The 26874-nt window shown below is 43.0% G+C and overlaps 1 protein-coding gene across 4 annotated transcripts in view; it reads left to right on the forward strand.

Moving 5' to 3' along the window:
* Nucleotides 1-9752: 9752 nt before the first annotated feature.
* The window catches only part of SEMA4G (semaphorin 4G), a 136838-nt gene continuing 119716 nt past the window's right edge, over nucleotides 9753-26874 (forward strand). For 2 of the 4 annotated variants that reach the window (XM_061636179.1, XM_061636178.1), the window contains exon 1: nucleotides 9753-10179. The gene's annotated coding sequence lies outside the window, so the exon portion shown is untranslated. Of the gene's footprint in view, nucleotides 10180-10357; nucleotides 10378-10478; nucleotides 10499-26874 lie in introns of those variants that run through there. The other 2 variants (XM_061636180.1, XM_061636181.1) reach the window with 2 other exon arrangements.

Here is a 26874-nt window from a genome sequence, read left to right on the forward strand (position 1 = left end):
TCACCATGAGAGAAATTAACTAAAAGGCAAAAACAACAACAACCTTGTAGTTTAAGAACGTACCTATAGCCTATCAGCATAGCACATCTTGCTTCTGTTTGGGCTGATTGCAGGTGTTGTCACCACTCACCATATGCTCAGAGGCACATGTTACCAAATTCTTCCAAGCTACACAGGAAGTGGATTGGACTGTGAAAGACCAAACCAAATTATGTTTACATTTTGACAAATGTGTAGGGCAGTACAATATCTCAGAGAGGAGATCAGGTCTCCTGCTCCCCTGGTGTATTCACTATAGCTGCCTAATTTGCCTGTTTTAAAAGTTTGACAGAAGTATCTGTTGGCTCTAGGTACGTTCCTAACCTGCAAGGGTTTTTTTGCCTATTAGTGAATTATTATTATGGTTGCACCTTTTACAAAAAAAGCCTGCATGCGACTTAAGACAAAATGCAACAGTTAAAAACAATTAAAACCAGACAATTTAGAACAATGTATAATACAAAATAAAAAATGGAAATGGACTTTGTTCAAGTTGATTCCCACTTATGGAGACCCTACAAATAGGGTTTTCATGGTAAGTGGTATTCAGAGGTGGTTTACCATTGCCTTCCTCAGAGGCTGAGAGGCAGTGACTCGCCCAAGGTCACCCAATGAGCTTCATGGCTGTGTGGGGATTCAAACCCTGGTCTTCTGGGTCATAGTCCAACCCCTTAACCACTACACCACACTGGCTCTCAATACAAAATAAATGCTCATCCAATAATGTAACAATGATGACAAGTCCTACTTATTTGTTGTCATCTGAGGTGATCACACATTTATGAGCATTCTGCAAACCTGGCAATTTTGATTAGAGAAAATAAGTGTTGATCTTGAAGGGGACAGTCCCACAAGTCAAGGAGATATATGGGATATACCAAAGCCTACTTTGGGGTTCAGGGACATATAAACTTTAGTTGTTTTTAACATTTTCTGCTTATGCTGGGTTTTGAACATTCATGCAAATAAGGAACTGGAAAACTATTAACTAAATTAAGCATTGTACTGCAGATAGAGAAGTGATAATAGGCCACAACCTGGGGATGACTTCAGTGTTTCTGGTCCAACAAGTCTATAGGATTTTATTTTGTTTCTGTTGATCAAAGGTTGAGAAGGACATGTGGTGCATCATCCTTTAAGAATCATGACTAATAGCCTTGATGAGCTGTTGTGATTACCTGCCTTGCATTTATCTAATTGCATTTGAATCTAGTTGTACTAGCCTTTCTTTGTCATTAAAGTCTTGTTTACAAGTCTGGGATAGCAAAGATTTTGTAGAGACTTGATTTGGAATAGCAACTCTGAATTTAACAGCCTTTATCTTAAAGTGTTCACTGACACTATTCCCTCAGAATATAAAAGGCTTAGATCTTGAAGTAGCAAATCCAGCATATCAGGTTGAAGCGATCACAGCAGTATTCTCCCTCTGCATGATGGGTTCTCTTTTCTTTCCCTTGTATGTTGCATAGGTGCTAGCTGTTGTACTGATATGATTATGAATAATAAGAAATAATAAGATAAGGCTAACAATTGCTACTAGGCATGATGGGTATGCTCTACTTCCACTGTTGGTATAGTATGTGTCTGAATACTAGTTTGCTGGGAATCACCAGTGCTGGTGAGACTGCTGTTGCACTCGGGTCCTGCTTGTAGGCTTCCCATGATAACCATCTGGTTGTCCACTGTGAGAACAGGACGCTGGACCAGATGAGTCTTTGGCCTGATCTAGTAGGACTCTTCTTATGTTCTTATGAATTAATGGAAGATGCTCAAATTATTTTTTCCTTGCTTTTAATTTGCTTCAACTTCTGCCTTATCTATTGGCTAAGTGTAAACAAATGTGTGGTTGAAATGGACTGAGAGTTGCTTTGATTTATTATGACATAAACCAGTTTTTCCTTTTTCAGCTAAATTGTGGCTTGTGTGAAAAGTTATGTTTTAAATTTGGTACCTATAAAAGTAGTAGGATAGTTTATTTTGAGAGGGATCCTGTCTTTGAGTTATGCCAGCTAGATAGGATAATTTTTAAACTCTTGGATATTCGGAGCACACCATGACATCAGTGTGTGTGGAGGGCAGTGGAAAAACATTGGTGCAGTAGTGATATCCTTGTGTTTGGGGGGAGACATTAGCACAAAAGGCAAAAAAAGGGAGACAGAAGTGGAATTCAGGAGAAATTCTATGGCTGCTTCTGCCTCTTGCAATGGTGCAACTTTCTGTTTGCAGAAAAGATACATTACATTTCAGAGGCCCATTGAAATTAATGGGCATCCCCAGCCTTAACAACACCTCTCTCTACTTCCACAGCCATAATGGAAAAGAGGATTCAGACTAACCCTGCACCCAGTCACAACACACATTTTGCTGGTGTGATGCCAGTAAAGTATGCAATAGAAAAATCTATATGACTATGTTATAAAACTTCTGTCTTCTGAAACAAAGATTCCTTCTTCTGGAACCTCTCTTAAGTTGTTCCTGGAGGCAAATTCTGAGAAGAACAGAAGGGGTACATTTTCAGGATTCCAACACTGATCTCAGTATGAACTGTGGCAATCCCCTACCTCAACTCAAAGTTGTACCCTCAGCTACTATTTGGCATTGAAAGGATGGGTAGGACTTGCTTGCCCACGTTGTGCCTTCAAAGGTTGAGAATCCCATTGAGCTATTATAGTATAGTGGCTAAGAGAGTGAGCTATGAATCAGGAAGTCTCTGGTATGAATCTTGCCTCTGCCATTAACTCACTAGCTGGCCTTAGGCCAGAGGTAACCAATATGGTTCCCTCCAGATGATGTTGGACTCTTAACTCTCATTGGCTCCAGCTAGTATGGCCAATGGTCAGGGATTATAGATTGCAATTCAGCAACACAAGTACTCCTCCTGTGTCTCAGGCAAACCACTTTATCTCTCAGCCTCATTATCTCTCCAACACCACTATCATCTTCAGTATGGGGCATAATAATACTGATTTAACTTGCAGGGTTGTCTGTAAGGATTACAAATAGATAATGCATAGAAAGTGCTTTGAACACTTTGAAGTGCTATTCAAATGTTTATTATTATTATTATTATTATTATTATTATTATTATTATTATTATTGCCCTCAAGTTCAATATTAGAGATATGATCAAGCTAAAGATTGCAAAAATTAATCACTATGTAACAAAAACACCTAACTTGTTCAATGGTCTGATAATCTTCCAGGAGTAATTCCTTGATGTATCAAAGCCAACAAATAGCCTTGGTCTTACTATAAGTGCAGATAAGTGAACCTTCCTGCAATAATAATTTCCCAAAGCTGTCAGATAATTTCTCATCAAACTTGCCTGGGTAAATGAAAGTTGAATTCATGTCACCCCTAAGGAATATGTCTTGTAAAGTTTATAGAAGCAGTTACCTTTCCCACAGAACAGTGTGGGAAAGGCGGTAGCTCAGTGGCAGATCACATGCTTTGCTGTGATTTGGGGCAGAGAATTTTCCAAAATTAAACATTTCCAATTCTTTTTTTCCCACATACATTTTTCTGTTTCATAAATTCAGTAACAATGAATGGATGTGAACTGCAAATACAGTATTCGTCAAGCTTCACAGTTTCAATGTTTTTAGCTTTGTTTACTAAATGCAAATAAAATAAAAACACTAAATTAGATCACTCTCTAAGTGTTCCAATGCAAAAATTGCTTTGCATGCACAAGGTCCTAGGTTTAATCTCTGGCATTTCCAGGTAGGGCTGCAAAAGGCTGCTGCCTGAAACCCTTGAGATGCCACTGTAAAAAATACTGGGCTGGATGGACTAGTGGTCTGACTCAGTATTAGGCAGCTTTCCATATTCCTATGGTCCAGAGTTCTATGGGAATGCCATTTTCCCTAGTACCTTGTCCTTAGTAAGGGAAATTAAGAGTTTAATAATATCTTTTTCTGTTACAGGAAGTGCTATCCTAACAAAGTCTACTCAGAATAAATAAATCCTTTTGAATTCAATGGGGCATACCCCCAGGTAAATAGGTTTAAGACTGCAGCCTTATGTTCTTTTTAATGTCCTGATTATCAGTGGCACTAGCTGAAGTGTTAAAATCTATATAAAAATTATTTCCTGTGATTTCCTATGCTGAATTAGAAGCATTTGCCACTAGTTGATTTTTATTATCATCACAATTATGATTAACTAGCTGCCAAGATGCCCTCGTGTCATTTGATCTGGCTGGGTGCTCAATTTCTTTCCAAAATTATTTATGAAAATGGAATTTCTTAATCTTCACAAACTTCTTATATTCTCTCTTCTCAACTCTCAAGTTCTTTAGCTCACTCTCTGTTAGATCATTTAAGCTTCTTAGCTGATTGTTCCATTTACTTTTTGGAGCTTTTTTACTATTAAAATCAATACAAACCTTTTGGCACCTTTTCCAAATCTCCCAAGAGCAGTCTGATTAAGTTTCAGTGTTGATGCTTCAGTTGCTTCCATTGCTGATTCCAGATCACATCACATTGATTTTTTGGGGTGTAACATAATTGTTACTATAAGTAAAAATAAATTTTATATGCTAAAACTCCTCTAAACACTGATTGATTGGGAGACTCCAAAACCATATATACCACATTCAGTCTTAAATTCATGAAGAATGCCAGACTTCCTACAGGTCTACCTCTGTCCAGTGATTCAATATCAGGAGAAAGTCCTAGAAAGAAGAGAAATATGGTCTTAACTATCCATGCTTCATCAAGGCTTGGAATACCAACATTCTTTAATAGGCTGTATAAGCTCGTCTTTTACATTTTGAGAAGGCCGCCCTACAATATGCCAAGAAAAGATGGATATATTAATGCTATCATAATGTGCTAAGGCACAGGGGTTAGTTGTTGGTACCTGATTCTAGGCTGCTCTGGATCTGATAATGTTCTATAGAAGGACCTAAATCCATGGCTTTGTAGCTTTTTCAATACTCCACAGATGAACTAGAGAGGGGACTGGAATCAGGTTGCAGTTTTCACCATTCTGCTTGTTATTCAATGTCTCTTTCCTCTTCCTCTGCCAACTATCTGTACAATAGTTGATTTCCCTAGATGCATCTTTGGTAAGTTTGACTCTATCATAATTGGATAGGTGTGAGTTTGATAAGTAAAATTTTTACTCCTGTAGCTACTGGACACTGGAAGAACAATTCCTGAATCCTGATACTAATGACCATTACTTCTGTATTGAAGTATTAAAAAAAGGTAAAGGTGTCCCCGCACTTGTAGTGCGAGTCGTTTCCGACTCTTAGGGTGACGTTTTGCGACATAGGCAGACCGTATATATGGGGTGGGATTGCCAGTTCCTTCCCCGGCCTTTCTTTACCCCCCAGCATATGCCGGGTACTCATTTTACCGACCACGGATGGATGGAAGGCTAAGTGGACCTCGACCCCTTTTACTGGAGATTCGACTTTCTCCTTCCGTTGGAATCGAACTCCAGTCGTGAGCAGAGCTTCAGCTGCATTACTGCTGCTTACCACTCTGTGCCACGTAGAGTCTATAATTGAAGTATTAGTTCCCCTCTATTCAGCACTGGTTAGACCTTATCTTGAATACTGCGTCCAGTTCTGGTCTCCACACTTCATGAAGGATGCAGACAAACTGGAACAGTTCAGAGGAGGGCAACAAGGATGATCAGGGGACTGGAAACAAAGTCCTATAAGGAGAGACTGAAAGAACTGGGCATGTTTAGCCTGGAGAAGAAAAGACTGAGGGGAGATATGATTGCACTCTTCAAGTACATGAAAAGTTGTCATACAGAAGAGGGCTAGGATCTTTTCTCAATCATCCCAGAGTGCAGGACACGGAATAATGGGCTCAAGTTGCAGGAATCCAGATTTACTGGACATCAGAAAAAACTTCCTAACTGTTAGAGCCATACGACAATGGAACCAATTACCTAGAGAGGTAGTGGTCTCTCCGACACTGGAGGCATTCAAGAGGCAGCTGGACAGCCATCTGTTGGGAATGCTTTGATTTGGATTCCTGCATTGAGCAGGGGGTTGGACTTGATGGCCTTATAGGCCCCTTCCAACTCTACTAGTCTATGATTCTATGATTCAAAGAAAGCCTCTTGTACACATCCATATGACTTCGTATTCTGGTAATGCTCTTCGCTAGTAGACTCTTAAGTTATTTATACACCATACATTTGAAGCACATCCCCCCCCCAATACTCCTGGGAACTGTAGTTTACTCCTCACAGAGCTATAATTCCCAGCATCCTTAACAAACTACAGTTCCCAGATTCCTTTTGGGGGGGGGATATACTTTAAATGTATGGTGTATGCACAGTCTGAAGTAGAAAATAGTAGAAACTGACCAGGTGGATGTGAATCTCCCTTCCACCAACATACTTCATCTAAGGTCCTGTTCTGCATCCTACTGGCATCAAAGGTCCGGCTTGCTGGGATGTGGGTGACTGGGCCTTTTAGGGTGAAGAATCCCAGTGGTGGAACTCCCTTCCTTAGGAGGTATAACAACATAGAAAGCTGCCTCATACTGAATCAGACCATTGGTCCGTCTAGCTTAATATTGTCTACATTGATTGGCAGCAGCTATCGATGGGGTTCAGAAAGGATATACTCCCAGCCCTACATGGAAATGCTGGGGATTGAACCTGGGACCTTTTGCATGCAGAGCAGATGCATTTCCACTGAGCTATACACAAAGAGATGTGCAAGACCATGGAGGTGATTGAAAGTGAGGATAAGAACTTTGTGCAGGATCTATGAATGGACAGGAAACCAGTGATGGGATTTAAGGGAGTCTCACAGAGCAACCAGAGAAGTGAATAATTTTGTCAGCAGAGTACTGGATGTATGTGAGTGAACAAGAGTGAGACAATGGAAGACCAGAGAGAAAATTCCAGTAGTGAAGGCAGGATATGTCCAGGGCATGGACCAGAGTTTTTGCCAAATTGACAAAGAGGAACTGCCGCATTTTTGTAATGTTGTCAAGGGAGAAGTGACATGACTTGACAATGGACTGGATGTAGCAGGTGGGGGTGTGTGCAAAGGTGAGAGAAAACAAAGGCTTTGTGCCTGATGAACAAGGTGCATAGTGATGTTGCAAATGGATAAGGAGAGTGAATGAGGAGATGAGGGCTTGGGAGAAAAAATGGGAAGTGTAGTTTTGGACATAAGAGCTTGCGATGATGGAGCTCTAAGCAATGGATGTGCAAGTCCCTGTGGTGCTGTCTGTTCTAGCCTTCTAGCTCTCTCACGTCACTCAGCCACAACAGAAAAACTCTTCAGGCACTAGAAAATGTTCAGAAGCAGAAATAAAAAAAAAACCCAAAACACTTTGCAAATGCATAGTTAAATATAGCAGCTGTCTCACTCCTGCCAATAGTTTTGGTTACAATCCCCACAGAAGAGGCCGCGGCATACAGTCTCCTGTTTGCAAACCTCTCAAATGCCATTTGTTTATAGGTGTGATAGAGAACCACTAAAGACAGCCATATTGCTCTTCAGGGGAAAATACAGGTGTACAGATCTGGATTAAAGTATGCACTTTTAAATGCTTCAAGGCACTTGTCAGCTTTGCTGTGTTTTGGTGATATGTGAGAAGCCACTGTTAAGGAATATCACTAAAATATGATGGCAGTTTCTGGCTCTAACAATACAGCTTCAGTTTATTTCTTCCAAACCTCCCCATCCTCTTTGTTTGCAAGTGAGTTAAGCATGTGAGGCTTGCACATATTTTAGGGAACTGTATGCCCTTTTCCAATGCCCCCTTGAACCTGCTGGTTTCTAGGCCCTGGGCTTCTTCTAGGAGGAAGGGCGAGATATACATTAAACAAACAAACAATTAGTACTTATGGCTCTGGATCAAGCTACATGTTGTGTAAAGCACACTGTTTTTAAAAAGTGCTTAACGCTGATTGCTTTTTCTTAAGGTAAACCAGCCACATTGTGTCCTGATCACTCCAGTTTCCTGATCAGACTCGCAATCTACCTATTATTTGGCCTGCTGCCTTCTGGGCTTGTCAGACAGTTTTTAGCGGAGGGACGTCATTGGTCCTTCTACCACTCCTTAAGATGTGTGTGCATTTTCCCAGTCCTTTATTCTGTGAGACCACAACTGGGAAATGAACCTTCAGAACTGAGCCACAATGTTACAGTCTCAATTTGAACCCCTTTCACTTTGCACAAATGAACAAATGTAGGGGAGACCATCATGCTCACTTGCTCCTCCCTGGTCATTTTGCTGTTGCACTGAGCTATGCTTAGTTTGGCTTAGCATGTTGTCTGAACCCTGGCTCCTGGTTTATCTCAAACCATGGGCTGTAAACCATAGTGTTACAATGAATACAATAGGACAAACCTAAACCATGTGTTTGGGTTCAGCCGACACACTAAGCCAAACCACAGCTTAGCTCAGTGCAGCACAGCAACAAAACGACTGGGGAGGAGCAAAGTGGCTGCTATCTCCATTCTGGGAACTTGTATGTTTGGTAAATCATGGTTTGCCTTAGCATTACATGCAAACTCATGCTTCTCTCCCCTATCTGCTCCTGTGGCTATGCCATCATGGTGGTGGAAGGGGAGGTTTGTGGCTTGATCCTGTTGCCCTGTCTCTTGCATCTAAAACATTGAATTAGCATCCTCACTTGCTTTCTTTTGTATAGATATTTCTGTGTGTGTGTGTGTTTGTTCTGTCAGGCTTTTGAAAATTAGATCTCTATTAGCCATTGTCAATTGTTGTATTTTTGATGCTGCACTACAGCAGCCCGAGATGGGGAAGATGCTGTGGTCTTTTTCTGACTAATTGATGCTCTATTTGTATGTGTACAACAAGCTTGCATGACAGGCTACATCTCTGCTGAAATTCCTTCTTTTACACAATTATTAAAGGTGCAGGAATCGTTGTCCTCTTCTGCATTTGGCTGTCCTAACTAGGCTGGGTGACAACATAGGATTGCTCAGCTGTTGATGTGCATTAGATGAAGTGGGGGTGCTGTGGGCAAGTGACCTCATGATTAGCGGCCACAACAAAGTTTCTTGGGATGCTGTGGGAGTCTCTGTCAGTGCTGTTGTGCTGATTATTGCTTTTGCAGCTGTTGCACTTCTAACTTGGCTGCTGGTTGAGTGTAAGATAATGACTGCATTCATCCCAGCAGCGGAACCATAGGACCATCCTATCTGAGGGTTAAGGAGTCCGGGGTGAGGGAGAGAATGGGAGTACATGCTAAGATTCAGATTTCAATTACAATCCAGAGGTGAGGCCCCAAGGGGTTAAGTGTTTAACTGTTAAACCCTAATCCTGATATAATATAGGTAACAATCTCCTCTTTCATGTAAAGGTGCATTGCAAAGTAGTGGGTGGATGGAAATTGCCCTTCTATCATTGCTTCATCGTTTTAATATAAAATGCGTTAAGATATGCCAAGTAGAGAACTGATCTGGTTTAAGTGATTTTAAATCTACAGCACTAAATATTAGTTGGATTAGATAATATCCTGGGTAATTGTTCAGAGGACAAATGCCTCTTTGGAAGCTTCACCTAAAGCTCCCTGACCTTTTGTAGGGTGGCTAGTCCTTTCCTCTTGGGATCCCTGGCTTGGAGATACTGCCCACTCCCCATCCCTAACTACTTAATTTAAAAAAAGAGGCGTGCCAGAGCAGGCTCAGTTAAATAAGTAGCCGACCTAGGAGGCAGTATTTTGTTTGTGGATCATTCTGGGATAAGGATTACGCACTCTGCACGTGTCCAGAGGGCTCTTTTTTATTTTTCCCTTCTAATTATGTCACACCTTTCTGGACTGAATCTTGGCCCTAAAAACAGGTCCCGGAGTTAATCTCTAATTCAGACTAAGTCCTCCTCTGTCTGCCTCGCAGCAGTGAGCCCCTGTTTTCTGGCCTGGCTGGGCGTTTTCGGCTTCCCGCGCTCTACTTGGAGCCGAGCTGCCCTTGCCGAGGGAGCCCGCTAGATGGCGGCGCAGAGAGTTTTGCGCGGGTTCCTTGCTTGCTGGCTGCCCAGCTGCGGCTTCTCGCCTTGGTAGTGGCGGCGGCGCGGCGGCCCCACATTCGGCGCGGGATCGGGACTGTGAGCGGGAGGGCGAATCTGGGTCGGGGGGCTGGCGGACATGCGAAGAGTTGGACCGCACGCTTCGGCCGGAACACAGGTGAGAGACAGGCTGGGTCCTCACGCGGAGGAGGACAAGGCTATGTGCTCTGAGTGTGTGTGTATGCGGGCGTGACACAGATAGAGAGTGGGCGTATAATTGGGGGTATTCCAGAGTAGGATGCAGTGGACAATGAGGAGTCCCCAAAATATGTGGTGGTTGTGAGGGGCTTGGAGGGCTACGATCTGGAAGCAGAAGGTGGGCTGGCTGGCTTATACCCGCATTCGGAGCGGGGGGGAGGATCGGGCATACCGGGAAGCAGAGTGTGATGTGAATATGGGGCTCCGCACTGGTGACGTGTCTGGACCAGGCTTGGGGGGTACGTCAGGGGCATTCTGAGGAGTTAAGATATGGCGGGCAGGTGAGGCACTTTGAGAGAAAGGGACTGAGGTATTATTCAGTGTGTCAGGACATTTGGAGGTGCGAGCTTAAGAGATGGAGATGGAGGTGGAGGGGAGCAGGCTAAGGTCTGGGGAACGTGAGGATCAGGGCCAACCTGAGACGGTGGGACCTGCTGCTGGAGATGAAGCTGTGGGGTGTGCCTCCTTTGGAATATGCTAGGGGTATGTGCAGGCAGTTAAGGACATGCTTTTTTGTTGTTGCAACAATTGACCTTTATTTTTAATGTTTTTTATCCTATGGTGGTGGTGGTGGTTTTAAACATGTTGTAAACCGCTTTGATGTTTTTAACGAAATAGCGGTATACAAATATTTTTATAAATAAACAAACAAAAGATGGGGCACTGGGCTCCATGCTTCGGGATTGCGGGATTGCAGCATTGGCTGGGGTTTGGGGAAGGGTTTGGGGGGGGCGTTGTTTAGTTGTTGAGGCACCCGGTAAGGAAATTTGGGGGTTGTAGGATTAGGATGCCGGGTGAGAGGGAGCAAGGTAAGTGAGGCAGAGCGATGCATCGATTTGTGCGGTAGGATGTGTGGTGCTGGTTACTACCTGGGGGCTAGTCTACTTGTGGACAGGAACTCAGGATAGTGCAGGGCAGGCGGAAGAAGTCTAGAAGTAAGCAGTGGGCAGTTTTAGACTCAGATTTGTGCTCCCCACCTTTAGATGGCAGTGTGAAATACTTGCGACAAGCCAACCCTGATCTGTTTGGGGACCTCCTGCTCATCTGTAGAGTGGGGGCCTGAATGCTTGTTTCAAGAGTCCTGCCCAGAGAGCCTATCTGGGGAAGGGGACAAAAAGAACATTCTGCTTGCTTTTGCATGGGTCATGCAAACCCTAGGCAGCTAGGGTTTGGGTTGAAGGGAACAACTATGGAAGAATGAGGAGCGACTAGCAAGAGTGGGAGGGCGATTCAGGATTCTGGAATGGAGTGATGTGCTGAGCTGTCATTCCATGGAGGTTCCTGATTACAGGCTATATGGGAGGAGTGGGGTGTGTGGGATGCCCGTGAACCCCTGGTGCCATGTGTGCTGGGGAAGTGGAGTGTGGGTAGCTATGGGTAGAGTGATCCAAAGACAAGGGGCAGTGTGGAGTGTCTGTTGTGAAATGGTATTGTGAAATCAAGGATGTCCCTAATGGTATTCCATGCCACTGTGTTCCTCTGGAAGGAGTCACAACTTCATAAAAGTAAATTGTGCCCCATTGAAATAAAAGCGATTTGGTAGCCTGACCCGCTTGTTCAGGGGATAGAAGGTATGCCAACAGAAGGGATTGTGTGCTGATACATGTGATGTGTGCATGTGGACATGGGGGCCACTTGATACATGTTGTTTCTCCTGCAAAGCTGAGCATGTGTAAAAATGATGTGTTTTACAGGGTGTAAGCTAACTGGGAAGCGGATTCCCAATGAGTTCACACACAGCAAAGTGAAGTATGTAATTGTCACATTTCTCTCCCCACCCCCCGATATATAATGTAATAACTGAATTGGCCCTTGGGAAAATATTGAATTGGCCCCCGGGTATTTGAAGAGTGGGACAAACTGTTCTGTATATGCATAATATGTTTTGAAGACTGATAAAGAAGTTGTCAACTTTCCCAATTATTCATATGGCCCTACATGTTTATAAAGAAATTGACAGATTTTAATCCCTTGCCGCACAATCTTAGGCATATCTACTCAGTAGTTCCATTGAGTTCGATGGGACTTACTCCCAGGTGAGTGTGTTTGTTTGTAGCCCTAATAGATCAAGTTTTCTTTTGACTGACAGCTACAAGACTATGGCTTTCTCTGTTTATAGCAGGCTTTGACCTGCTGCGTCCCTGGAGGTTTTTGTGAGTTCAAATGATTTGGTGTTCAGTCTGGACTCAGCAGGACATTTATTCTATCAGTTGGGCCTTCAAAGTCTTTTTTTGTCTTAACCCAGAAGATCTGTATGTGTTTGTTTGTTTTTTTGAGGAGGGGGCCAATGAACTAGAAATTCAGAGTACTGCAGTCCTTTTACCAACACCAGCATAAAGCTTGCAAGACAAAGAAGTGACCCTGGATGAACAGTGTAGATCTTTCCCAGAGGATGAGAAATGAAGAGTATTATTTTTAATGAAGCTACTCTATTATGGTCCACTCTGTGAAGGGCTGCTTAAACCTACAAGTATGCTGATTCTGTCTTTTCTCTGTGTCCCTATTGTTAATGTAAGGTCTCTAGAACTGATGTGTTAAATTGGGAATTAAACTTTATGCTGATTTTTTTGTTTAACCATGTGCATTGCTAATAGATCCCACATTTTGCCAGGCTCCCTGCAGGGTTCTCCTCTGTCCTGTGTTGATTTTTTTAATGAAGTGTATATCTTTTCTTTTTAATTTGCTTAGTCTGGGGAGGGGCAGAAGCACCCCTTTTGTTGCAGCATCTGTTTGCTCTGGCAATTCACAAAATACAAGGTTTCTTGTGCTGCTCCATTTATTTTTAAAATTATTTCTTACAATGGATTACAAATCCATCTGAACCTTTCCCTTTGGAAATGTAATGGCTTTTGGTAGTAGTGTAATTTATTTAGTGGTTTTTGGCTGGCTGACTAGTAAGGAGAAACCACCAGAAGCGCTCAGAATAATTGATGCCCACCTACTCTGGGATATGGAAGTGAATAGCTGTGTAGCTCACAAGGCCTTCTTTTGGAACACCGCACCGTGAGTCTGTCTTAGCATCTCAGCAAGTACGGCTTCTGACTGCTGCAGGAGTAGCCTAGATGCAGTCTTTAAAATCCTGCATATAAGGTATCTACCTGAAAACGGACAGTTCTCTGGTGAACTTACCATAACAAGGCATGGTTTGTCTTTGTCCTGTTGGGATTAAAGTTGCTACATCTATTCTTGCTCCATTTTGAAGAGGTGATGGATTTCAGATTGATAGTTGTAAAGAAAAAGAAGTCCCCTGACTTGGCTTTGCAGTACCTGTTTTGCAGGTGGAGCCATGCCATATTAAAGCCTCAAAAGTGTTTCACATCCTTTGGCTTGGTAATCCTTTCCAGAATGTTGTGTGAAGCAGGAGTGGGGAACCTCACGCCCAAGAGCCAAATGTGGCCCACTAGGTCTCTCTCTCTGGCCCTCTGGATGCATCCCAGGCTACACACCCTCCTGAGCTACACCCCTCACCTCCTCTGCTTTGCACCCTCCTGGTGTCTGTTTTTTCCTGGATAGAATGTGCCTTTGAACTCTGATAATAAATACTTCCTTGCATTGATGGAGAACAGAGAGGGATGTGTTGACCATATGTAGAAACAAGCCTACTACGCAAAGATAATTTTTCACATTTATTGCTCTGCCTGCATTTGCCTCTGGCCCTGCCCATCACTGAGATGTGGCCCCCAGAAGCTTGGCCAGAAGGGAATGTGGCTCTTGAGCCAAAAAAGATTCCCTGCCTCAACTGTAAAGTAAGCCAGTGTTGTTGTCCCTGTATTACAGAAGAGGGGAGGCTAAAGCAGAGACGCTGGATGTTCCTGGATGCTGAGTAGATGCCTCAACCAGTGGACTCGCAGTCATCCCCCTAAAACCTCTGTCACAACAGATTGGGTAGAGCCATCTCGCTCACTTTGGGAAATACTAGTCATATCTTCTTCTCATGTTCTTGGCCTAGACTGGTACTGGACAAAAGCACTGTATAGCTGGCTCCCTTTAAATCCCCTGGACCAACTTTCTTAATCCAGATCATGAAATAAGAGAGAAGCTGAAATGGAACCAAAGAGGTGGGCATTTTCACTGGTAAAATAGCACCAGAGTGGGTGAGTGGGAGTAATTTTCCCGGTAAAATAGCAGGGGGTGGGGGTGGGGGAAGGGCTAAAGCCATCTTCCCACAATTTGTCAACTGAGATGGGGGTCTCTTTGTGGCTGCTGTTTGCTAAAATACAGATGGGTGATCCAAAGATGGATCTCATCTAGTTTGGCCCTAAGGCTCTATTTGTAACAGTGCATTCCTATAAGGTTTACTCAGAAGTAAGTTGCAAGAATGAAGTTTAATTAGACTTGTTTCGAGGTGAGTGTGCATAGGATTGCAGCCTGAAAACCCTACATGCCCTTCTCCATCTTCTGGTTTTTGAAAAAGGCCAATAACACCTAAAGGATTCTGACACATAATAGAGGTTTACCCAGCTAGTCTTTAGAAGCCTCTAATGAGATGGATAAATGTGTCTGGAGCTCATTTGTGCAATTGCCAGTCAATTACTCTGTTTCTTTATGATTTTTCACCTAAATATATCTTCTTGTAATTTAAGCCCATTAATTCTTCTGGTTACCTGCCATGGCTATGGAGACCAAGTGGCTTGCAGATTGCTTAAAGGCACCTATTAGCATCCTGAAAACTGTTGTACTGTTGCTTCAGCCTTCCTCTCCCATTCCTTCACCTTTTGCTCCCAGCTCCTCCAAGTATGCTGAGCTCTTGTGATCTTTCCTCATCCCTCTTCCTTTCTACCACCTCTCTCATAAGCCCACGTGCAAATAAGTTCCATTGACACTATAGTGGGTTTTTCCAGACAAAATTGGCTTATATCACAATACATTCATAATTGTGAATGTGCAAATGATGTTCATCTGTTGTGTTCGATCCAGGCATTGTCTTTCAAAGTAGTGCTTCTGATGTGGATTGAGTGAATTTTGGAGAAAATGGTAAATGTCAGTATTCTGTTACTGGGAAAATGCAATTCATCCCCAGATAATCACTTGGATCTTGTGTGGGATGTATATGAATGTTGGTAACACCTGTGTCGTCATTGGTAATGGTAATAGGCAACATAGCTTACCTAAACCTCCTTTTTTATAGTTTCCTCTTAAAAACAAAACACTAAAATGCTGTTTGTGGCAGTATTCTCCTCCTGGAATGCTACCATAGTACTGGTGTGCTCAGCCAGAGCTAATTTATTTTTATTTTTATTTTTAAAAAATGAACTGGAAAGGAGAGAGATGCCCCTTCCCTATCCTGAACTGCAGTGCCATTATTTGTGGATATTTGTGGAACTTACATGTTTTGCTGCTATTATGAACACTTGCTCAGTGGCATTAGGCAAGCTGCTCTTTTTCACCTTCACTCCCCTGTTGTATCTGCGTTTTGGGGTGGTGGGTAATAATACTGACCAACCTTACAGGTTGTTCTGTGGATTACACCAAGATAATGTACGTGAAGTGCTATATAAATGTGAGTTTTCATTAGCAGTAGTATTAGCGATGATGATATTTTTTATGTACTTGCTGGCTCCCCCACTGTTAAGATACAGTCTGAATGTTATTCGGCCCTGCTTTTAAAGTTCTACACAATAGCATGGTTGCTCTGTCCCTGCCTGTTGTATGTGTATTTATGGAATACTGAGCTGTGCTGGCATAAGTATAACACTGCAGATAAAAATTGGATTCTTAAAAAAAAAGTTTTAGAAAGCCCCTTAATACCTTGCAAATGTGTTTTTGATCTGGTTGCCAGTCTTTATTTTTATTACAGTTTTCTTAACCCTGTCCAAATTGGGTTCTTTGAGCTTTGGAGGCAAGCCCTTATACAAGTAATATGGTGCCAGTTATATATTACGTTTAAACTGCAGTCCTATTTACCAGTGTGTGCATCCCATTGAACTCAATGGGACTTACTACTGAGTACGTATGTATAGAACAATGCTGTTAGTTGCTAACCAGTGGAAGCTGGTCCATGAGAGTGGGTGGGGCACTGTCCCACCAAACTCAGTCTTCCCTTAGCCAGCCCCATACCACCTACCTCCTTACTTAGCACCACTCCTGGGCGTGCCCTGTGTGTCAGCTTCCTCTTCCTTAGTCTCGGTGTTGCCTTTTGTAGAACTCAGCAGGGAGGAGGATGGGGACAAAACCAGAATTTTTTGGCTCTATCATTGTCTCTAGCCTCATCAACCATTTGCTCTGGCTCCACCTACTGTTGACCTCCCTACCTTCCACCCTTCCAGTCCCAATGAGCATCAGCCTCTGCTGTTGCTAACCGTGAACAAACCAAACCAAAATGGCAATTCAGTGGAGGAAATGATTTGTGAAATGGTTGCTCTCTAAAAATCTGATTGAAATGATCTTGCGTCGTTTTGGGTTGTGCATATCTCAGGGATGCTGTGTCAGTGGAATTGTGGTGAAGGAAATGTGAAAAAAGACAAGCATTTTAAGAAGTATGGTGTTGATTCCTTTTTTATCTTGTAATAACCAGAAATATTAGATGCTCCTGAGATGGGTTGGGTGTATGCTGCCCTCCCAAATGGTGTCCCTTGTAAAAGTACATTAGTCAGTGCTTGAAAGCAAGTAGCTGCAAAATTGGGTATAAAGCTGCAGCTTTGGCTTAATGGTATTATTGATGTTGTGAGTCAAATGGACCAAAGTTTGATTTCCAAGTGTAGATTTAACTTTTTTTTATGAATGTGAGAGAGTGTGTTAAGCAGGAAGAGAATGATAGGGTCTCTTTTGCCCCCCTTGTATATTTTAAAATACCCCCCAATATTGAGTTGAACAGAAACGTAGCCCAAAGATGGCCCAGATATTAACAGTATTGAAGACAGAGGGATAAGTGTCTCCTCTCCTCCTTTATGTATTATTCCCCTTCCAATTTTGCAAATGAAAAAATGCTTCAAGTCAGCCTTCTCCAACCTGGTGCTCTCCTGATGCTTTGGACTACATCTCCGATCTGTCCTGATGGAAATTTGTAGGAGGGCACTAGTTTGGAGAACACAGCTTTTAATATCTATATGAATATGTCCTAGGATTATGTTCAGATACTTCACACTCATTCTTATTTATGGGGAAGGAATTGTAGGTGTTTTGCATCTGCTTCAAACCACATGGTTTTAGCTATAGGGACATGAAACTACCCTTGACAGAACAATGCAGCTTTTGAAGCTCTAGGTACTGCTTTAGTTTGGGAGTGGGGAAAGAAAATAGGCGTGAGTGAACTGCCTGTAACAGAGACTGTGATTGTTAAAATCTACAGTACTGTTCTGCTTGCTATTATAGTCAACTTATTGCATAAGAATCTTCAAAGTCTGGTGTCTTTTCTGAAATGTTGCTGGGAACTTCAAGGTAATCTTGCTGCTTCGACATTTTGTGTGAAGCGTTGCAATCACAAAGGTTCTATGACTCAAACACTATAGAGAGCATCATGAATGTGTTGCACTGTTGGGAAGACAAAGGCAGAGGGCTGTCTTTATGCTGCAGGTCAATATCCCAACTCCTGCATGGAGAGCCTTATGTATTGCTGCCACAAAGGGATGACAGATTTGCATTGCCAAAGGTAGCCTTTCAAACTCTGATTCAAGAGAGAACTTCAAGCATCTCCTTCTCTTCCTAGAATGTATTAACTGCAGTGAGTTCAGTTTGGCTTTGAGTGGAAAAGGATGCTCTTAGCAGCAAGGGCTGGGTGGTGATTGCCTTAAAACCAGAACTGTCAACTGATTAATCCCCCCTGATTAATCAACTAGCTAATTTAGCAAATTATAGGAACATCAATATAAGTGTCTTTTTGAGATACTGAAGAAACTGTGAGAACTTACAGTTTAATAAACAAAAGCTACCACTTAAGGTTTAAAGAAGAGTCCATCTCTAGTATGTTTTTCATTCTCCGACTATAAACAGTAGTTCAGTAGAACCAAAAATTAGCTTCTGAAAATGGTTTACTACGACTGATTAAAATTTATTTTAATCCCCACCAAATAATCAACTAAAACTTTACTTGATCTATTCATCAAACCAATTTTAAAGCTTTCGATCCTGTTTCAAACACATCCACACAATAGTTTGGATGGGAGAAATGTATATATAGTATAGCCTACAGAACATGTACCTGGTTTGCAAGCCATAATTTAATTTCCTGCGCTTCTGGCTTAGCACCCATACATGCTGACTGAAAGCATGACAAAGTGCTATCTGCTTGTGTACATCTACCCTTGTCTTTCGGTTAAGTAGTGGAATCATGGTTAAATTTAAAGTAGGCAGGAGCCCATTTGACTGAGTATGCTGTGCCATTAGGCATGTGCATTCTACAAAAATGTATGGCATACACTGTACGCAGTAGTACAAATCTCACTGAGTGGTATGTGCTTTTGGCTGCCACTTTCCAAAACGCAAAGTACTTGGGGCTTTGTGAAATGCTTCACTGTGTTTTTGGCCTGTTGCATTCATGTGAGGAGGATAATCTGATTGTACTGAATCTAACAAAGAGGCCTGCTGATTGGCTCCTTGCAGATTCAAGACGTTGCACAAAGGCTGATTAGGGTCCAAATAGGCTCTGCTTCTTCAGGATTGCTTTTGTTAAACCGGTTCCCTCTTCTTTGGCCTGAAAACAAAGACTGTGTGTTATGTTGTATCAGAAAGTGATGGAAGTTTATAGTTCAAACCTATTGCATCTCTATGGAGAAATAGAAAGAAAGGGCTCAACTATGCAACACCTGGACGCTGTGATGGACATAATTGGTCAGTGCATGACATTGCAGGGCAGTCACATTTACTTGGTTTAACTGGATAGGTTAATCGATCAAACATTTTAATCAACTAAAAGCATGCCTTTGGTTGATTGAGCAGACTACGGAGAGCACCATATGATATTTTTGTAAGCTGTCGCGCATGGGGGCGGGGCACAGTGGCAGAACAGCAGGCAAGCAAAGCGAGAGAGTGAGGGAAGCAATGGTGGCAGGTGGGCAGCGGGGGAAGGCTGGGGCAGGCAAGTGCGCAGGTGGCGGGGAAGTGGGCGACTCACCAGCAGCAACAACACAGGAGCCGATAAGTAGATGGAGTAGCAGCAGCAGCCTGGATAGGTGGGAGGCCGATAAGCTGCCTAAACGGGGTGGTGGTGAGTGTCTGGGAGGGGGCTTTTGGGAGTTGCCTGAGGAATGGGGGGCCCTCTTTGTTGCCTCTGCATGTGTATGCATTTTCGGAGTCCCTGTGTATGTGTTTCGGAGTGCCTGGTGTGTGTATTTGAGTGTGTGTGTGTTTGGGAGTCCTGCTGTTTGTATATCCTCCTCTGTGTATGTATTTGGGAGTCACTAGTTGGTGAGCAAAGTGGACAGGAGGACAGAGCCCCCCCCCAGTAAAAATATATTTGTTTAATGCAAGAGTTTCATAAAAACTGCAGGTAGCAGTTGCCACCATTCCCCCTTTTCTCTTCCCTTGAAGGGAATGCCTATCTTAATATAATGCCTGCTTCTACAAGTGAAGAAAGTGTGCTTTTGTGCTTTAGAATGATAGATTTTCCCATATGCAGATTTAAATGATCCATTAACTGCAGCCTCTACGAATCATTGGTTAAGATTTCTTGAATCAGGTGACAGCCCTACCAAATTATGTCCAACCACATAGGAATAGTTGTTGAGCTTTGGACAAAAGTGATGATTATATACATGCTTAACTGCCTTATATCGCATCAGATCATCATCCTGTTTAGTCCAGTATCATTGACCAGGGGCTTGGGCAGAGATCTTTCCCAGCTACATCACCTGTGATGGGTAATCTTCGTGTATACAACATACATACTATCTTTTTGCACTGTGGCTTCCACGGTTGAAACACACACACACACACACACACAGACAGAGACAGAGAGAGAGCGCTTATCTAAACTTTTACCCTTGTATGAGTTACACTTTTATGGGGAATGTATGGTCAGTTCACCTAAGTAGCTCTCTTGATGATTCGTCCCCCTCCCCAACAAATTTGCATGATAAAAGTAGAAAGAATATTGGAGGGAGGGGAGGCTAATCTTTTAGCTCAGGAGTCGGGGACCAGTGGCCCTCTAGTCAGTCCTGACCATTGGCCATTCTGGCTGGGGTTGATGAGGCCAGCAACATCTGGAGGGCCACAGATTCCCCATGCTGTTCTAGCTATACAGTTGACCTCATTCAGATCCACAATTCAGCAGCTGTCAAGCACCATTAGGTCTGTTGCAAACATGCAAACAGAAAGACGCAGAGAGAAATTCTGCCACAAAGATTAGTTTCTTTTTACCTAGTTCAGGGGTGGGAAACCTTAGGCCTGGGGGCCAAATGCAGCCCTCCAGGCCTCATTAGCTGGCCCTTAGAACTCTTCCCAGGCCATATTCCTCGCCAGTCTGGCTTGGCACTCAGTAGTTTTACCTGACTACAATGTGTCCTTGAACTCTGATAGTGCCTTTTGTTTGACAGGATAGAAGATAGTGTGTGCATGTGTGTGTAAATTAATTTAGGGCAGGAAGGTAATTTTTACATTTTTTACTTCACCCACTTTTGATTCTGGGTGCACCCACCATTGGCATGTGGCCCTTGGAAGGGTGTCCAAAAGGAAATGTGGCCCTTGGGCTGAAAAAGGTTCCCAATCTTGACCTAGTTGTTTCTTTACCTAGTTGAAAGAACTCAGATAAATGAAATAATGTTCAAGATGACCTCTCCTTGTCAAGGTCAAAGTATAGCATATTTTATGGGGTCCTCAACCAGACTCCTTTAGGCACCATGGGCCCCTGCTCTTCTGAACTTTTATATTGTTTTTAAATGAGGTAGTTGGGGCCTTTGTTGTTGTTGCGGGGATTTGCCTGCCTTTATTTTTTGGTCTGGGTTTAATTCGTTTTGGAGTGTATGTATGTGTTGTGCCTGGTGTTTGGAGGGGTGGGTAGGGAATATGAGCACTGCCAGATTTTCTTCTGTGAAATAGGTATTCTGTGGTGCCCACAACAGTTACATTGATTTCCATATGTGCCCCCAGGCCCGAAACATTTGATTCCGTAAAACACTAGTCACTTAAGATCCAAATCAGAATCTCTGTGTTCTGGAATTGCGAACAGCTCATTATGAAAACTGAGTATCTATTGTAATTGAGAGTGATTCCATTTGAAGTCAGACTGTAAATGAGACTCTGATTAAGCGATTACACTCTCTCCTATGTCATTTGCTCACTGCCTTTCATGCACTTTGGTTTCTGCGACTTTGGTGCCTTAGCACATCGGTGTTGGTTTCTCTGCATCCCCCTCTGTAACAAAGAAGCTTTTATGCAGTTTCTCCACCCACCCCTGCCCCAGCATCCTATCAATGTTGGATTCTCTGAGCAGCTGATCTGACAACACTAACACCAGCTAGTGGTACAGATTACTGGCAGTACTTTAAACCACATTGTTGTCTTGTTAGGGTTTCCAATGGCTAGAGGGTAACGTCTTGATAACTAGAAGAGAAAATGTAAAATGTAAACCTTTGCTTACATTTTTCCAAAGCTTAATAGTGCTTCACTTTCTCTAAATTTTGAATCTGAATGAAGTCCATTGACTAGTTCGAAAAAGATCATCTTTGTTTTTGCATGATTTCTAGTTTTTAATATGCTGAATGAAAAAAATAATCTTCTCTTTTGGTTCCTGAAATTGTAGGTTTTCCTGCAATTCTGTTTGCCAAGTGACAATTGCATGGTTACTTGGTTGTGTGAAATGGTGTGTTTACTGTTTTATCATCTTGGCACCATATGTTACAATGGCTACCTCCTTTGTAATTAATGGATCCACTTGAAGTTAGCGTTCCTTCAGCTGATTCAAATAATTTGCCCTTAGTCTCTCTCAGCACAGCCTGCTTTGCTATGACACTTCCTAAACTATCCAACTATTGGCCCATCTAGCTCAATACTGTCTGCACAGGCTGGCAGCAGCTCTCCAGGGTTTCTTAGCCGCATGTTGAGATGTCAGGGATTGAACTTGGGACCTTTTGCGTGAAAATCCTAGTCTCTATCATTAAGCTATGTCCCTTCCCCTAAAATAAAGGGTGACAGGGGTAGACATTGCACCCTCTGCTGAAAGCTTGTTCTCCTAATTGCAGCTGGATGAGAATTCAGTAAGAGCCCTTTTCAAGTATAATTAATGGTCTAATTGTGTAGGAGTTACAGACCTGCCTCCTCCACTCCTGACCTTTCTGTGTTGAGTGAGAAGGTGTTAAGTGAGATTGTAAGCACATTTGGCTGAACATGGATGCTAGCCTTGCTGCAATCGGGAACCTACTTGGTTAGACATTTCTAATGCCTGAAGTTGGCTACACTCTAGCCTTACTTAGAAGGATGTCTCACATGTGTAATCAATACACCAATTGGCCCCGCCTCCAACATAACATGCTGGCTAGCTGCCCTACCTTGCATACAGCGCAAATGAGGCAGAGAGGGAACCTTCACTGTGCAGCTGTATAGCTTCATCTCTGCATATATTTGCCCTGCAAATGGGCAAGCAGCATTTGCTGTGTCAGGGTGGGGCAAGTTGGAGTATGAATTGAAAACATGAGATGAGAAGAAAGTAGGGATTCCATTTTTACTACTTTGTATGTTCAAGGGCTGTTTCCTGTAAATGAAAATAGATTCTTGGAATTAGGCCTACTAAGGTAACTGCTGGCCCAAATTAAGCTCTGACATGCGTGCTAACCCCAACCGTTTGAGGAGAGAGAAGACAAAAACCCAGCAAGAACTTTAGGTCGGGGTAACCAATGTGGTGCCTTCCAGTTGTTGATGGACTCCAGCTCCCATCAACCCCAGCCAGCATGGCCAGTAGTCAGACACAATGGGAGCTGTAGTCCAACAACAACTGGAGGGCATCGCATTGGCATTGCCTGCTTCAGGTGATGCCGTATATAACCAAACAGCTTGTCTTGTTTGAGGAACCAGGGTCGTCTTTGCAGCTCATAGTTTACTAATCAAGCATGTAGATAGGGCCAGATACAGTCTGAGTGTGGATGCAATGCCTCTGTGGAGGATTTGAACAGGGCAGAAGAGCATGACGGGCCATTGGAGTGACCTCTCATGCTACCTGCTGTCAGGAATTGCTGGATCAGTATACAGTTGCCCCATGTAGTGCATTACTGAACTACAGCTAGCAGGCAGCCTTCTCGACGAAGAACTTTCCCAGCTGACATCACTCCTCAGGCTGGCCATCTTTCTGGGCAGGAAGGAGTATAAAGTGCTTCCTGTCCCATCCCTTGCTTAAATGAAAGGTCTTCCTGAGCTCTGGGGTGTTCCTGTATTCCGGCTTGTCCTCTGATCCTGACTCACTCTTCAGTTCTTACCACTGGCTCACCTCATGGCTCCTGATTCATCTTAGAATTGGGTCACGGACAGCAGCCTGACCTGTGTGCATGTGCCCTTGTGTAGCTGGGAAGGATCAGCAAAATGGGTGCAAATCCTCTGCCTACAGGTGCTGTGCCTTTTGGACTTGTACTGAATCAGGACCGTTATGTAATTGATTTTAAGAAGAGATTTTCCATCCGGGAGCAAGCCATCCTAGAACTCACTGAAGATAGTGTAGTCCTCCCTCCCAGCCGCATAGCTCTGAGCCTTTAATAGCTGTAGGCAGACAAATTCAACAGGTGAAGTGTTTCCCATCATTAGACTAGTGTTTCTCTTCTAAATTTCTGTTTTGCAGATTAAAAGCGCATTGAGCCTCAGTCATAGGGAGCAAGGTGGCAACAACGGTGTTTTGTATACTCAGTTGTAGGGAGCTTGTGCTCTTATTTAGTTCTATCAGATTTGCAGTGCTAGCTAACACTTTTACAGTTTCCTACTTGTGTACTAGAATGAGTGGAAACCTAGCATTTCGCATTAAGGAGGAGTTGGGAAAACACCCTTGCTTAAAAACACACACACACACAACTCCATCAGACCATGCAGGCATTTCAATGCAATTGGGCCTATCTTTCTTTAATTTTATTAAATTGTTCCATTTTAACTAAGAGAGAAATCATGCTGGTATGTAAAGTATACATAAACAGAACTCCAGCTACCTTGCAGTTGTCTCAGATCATTATTTCTTTTATATTGTTTTAAATTTTAAAATTGTGTTTTAAATTGTTTTTAAAATATGTGTTTTAAATTGTATATTTGTTTTAATGTTTTTGATTGCTGTAAACCGCCCAGAGAGCTTTGGCTATGGGGCGGTATACAAGTGCAATAAATAAATAAATAAATAAACATAAAATATATAGAGCCATTTGAAACACAAATGGATAATTACAAAGCAAATCTACAGAGCAGCAGGGAATATAATGCAAACCTGAGCCTGGACAGGAAAAGGAGAGAAAAGTATTTTCATTTTACTTTTCAGATATTTACTATTTAAGGCAGGGGTCTATGGTCTGAATGTGACCCTCCAAGTGTCTCTATCCGGCCTCCAGGACTCTCCCCAGGCCACGCCTTTCACTGCTCCTGCTTCATAAACTCCTTGAGTACTTTTGAATGGATGGAATGTGTCCTTACACTGTGACAGTGTCTCTTGCTTGCATGGATAGAGATAGGTATGCGAGTGTAGAAAACTTTGATTTTTGTGTAGCCGGAATGTAGCCTTGTGTACAAAAGTAAGAGTCACAGCTGTTAGTCCACACACTTTTGACTTTTTAAGGTGACCCATAAGAAAATGCAGCCCTCTGGCTGAAAAATATTCCTAATCCCTGATTTAAAACCTACGGGATGTTGTCTAATTATTATATATAGGACATTGTGTTGACCATTGAACCGCACTGTCACTGAGTCTGTTTTTCCATCAAGTCTGAAACACTGTAACTAGGGGGAGTTATGTCTTTGCCCAGTCTGGGAACGGACTGCCAAGGCCGTTGCTATGGTAACCATCGCGATAGACTGGGAAAAGTTCTAGCAGCTATCTGTGTTAAGCTGTGTCTTCTGTGTATTGCCTCTGAACTGAGAGGTTGTCTTCTGTGTTTACCTCTGGAGAGAGATGTACCAGAAGGGAGATGACTGAAGAAACTCTACATGTATTTACTCTTAAGCCTTTGGCCGTAATGTCTTAATAAAGACTCTTAACATGATCTAATGCTCTGAAGAAGTTTCTTGCTCAACTTCTCCAACGTAATGTATGCTGTTTCACGCAACAACGCACACACGTCAACAAGGGTTATGGGCCCAGATCCACAGCGCATTACACGGGAGTAAGTTGCTGGTCTGAACGGCAGACGGAGTTCCAAAGGGCAGCTTGATTGATTGTACCAGACAGAGGTGAGCAACATGGCTGTAAACCTGTCTGGGGGAGGCTTGCCAATGGAAAGATTGACGGAAAAGAATTATGGCAGCTGGAAGCCGAGGATGCGGGCTTTGCTGATAACAGAGGATTTATGGGACATTATAGATGGACCACCCCCGGCGGTATTGACCGCGGCCTGGAAGCGCAAAGATCAGAGGGCACAGGCATTTATAATCTTGGCTCTATCGGATTCTCAACTGATGTGTGTGAGAGATGAGCCGTCGGCCAAACAGATGTGGGACGCGTTGCAGGATTTGTCCCAGGAATGGCAGCGGAGGCAGGAGGTGCAGAGAGCCGAGCTGATGGAAGCTGTCAGAAGCAAGGAGGAGAAAAGTGCCGAACCGGAGGAGGCAGCCGAAAGCAAACAGGATTACAAGCATCAAAGGCTAAAGGCTTGTTATGCCTGTGGGGCTCGTGGGCATCTCCGAAAAGACTGTGCAGTCAAGCGCAACTCCAGGGACAGAGGCTTGAAGCAGGGAAGTGTGAACTTTGTTTGTAAACAGAAGTCTCAAGATTTAGGACCTGTTAACTGGATTGTCGACAGCGGGGCGAGCCATATATTAATTAAAGACAGAAGTTTGTTTTATGCTTCAGAAGAAGTGCAGGATTTTGTGCAACTTGCGGATGGATCACAGAAAAGGGTGGAAGCCCGAGGACTGGTGAGATTTAATAAACTTGGGATAATGTCAGAATGTTTGTTTGTTCCAGAATTGGCTCATAATATTTTATCAGTTCAAAAACTGGTGGATTCTGGGTATTGTGTAACATTTGATAGAGGAAAATGTTTTGTGCAGAGAAGAGGCAAAGTTGTCTGTCAGGGTTTTATGACACAAGGGCTGTTTAGAATGACCGTGGGTGTGAAGTGTGCTGATGCCTTGAGTTTAATGGGGCGGAAAGAGAATGACGGTCAGAGCTGTAAGAAGACAGCTGTTAAAAGCACACAGCCACAGTATTCATGTAATGCAGTCAGGCTGATGCCTGAAAGAGTGCATCGCAGCCGAGTTTACAAGCCACAGGGTAAGAGACGTGGCAAACGTGCGCCTAGAGCACAAGAGAATGCATATGTGAGAGTTTGGTGTCCAGAAACACAAGCGCAACCATTTAAACCAGATCTTGACATAAATCTGAAAGGCACGAAGACAAAGAGTCTGGTTTTGTCAGGAGCAAAGACAGGAGGTCTTGAATGTTTTGTGGATGCAGATCATGCAGGGGAACTGAGCAGTCGTAAGTCAACCTCTGGCATAGTTGTGATGTGGCACGGGTCATGCATTGACTGGAGCAGCAAGAAACAAAATGTGGTGGCAACCTCAA

The sequence above is a fragment of the Rhineura floridana genome, chromosome 7 (assembly GCF_030035675.1).
Source record: "Rhineura floridana isolate rRhiFlo1 chromosome 7, rRhiFlo1.hap2, whole genome shotgun sequence".
NCBI classification, from domain to species: domain Eukaryota; kingdom Metazoa; phylum Chordata; class Lepidosauria; order Squamata; family Rhineuridae; genus Rhineura; species Rhineura floridana.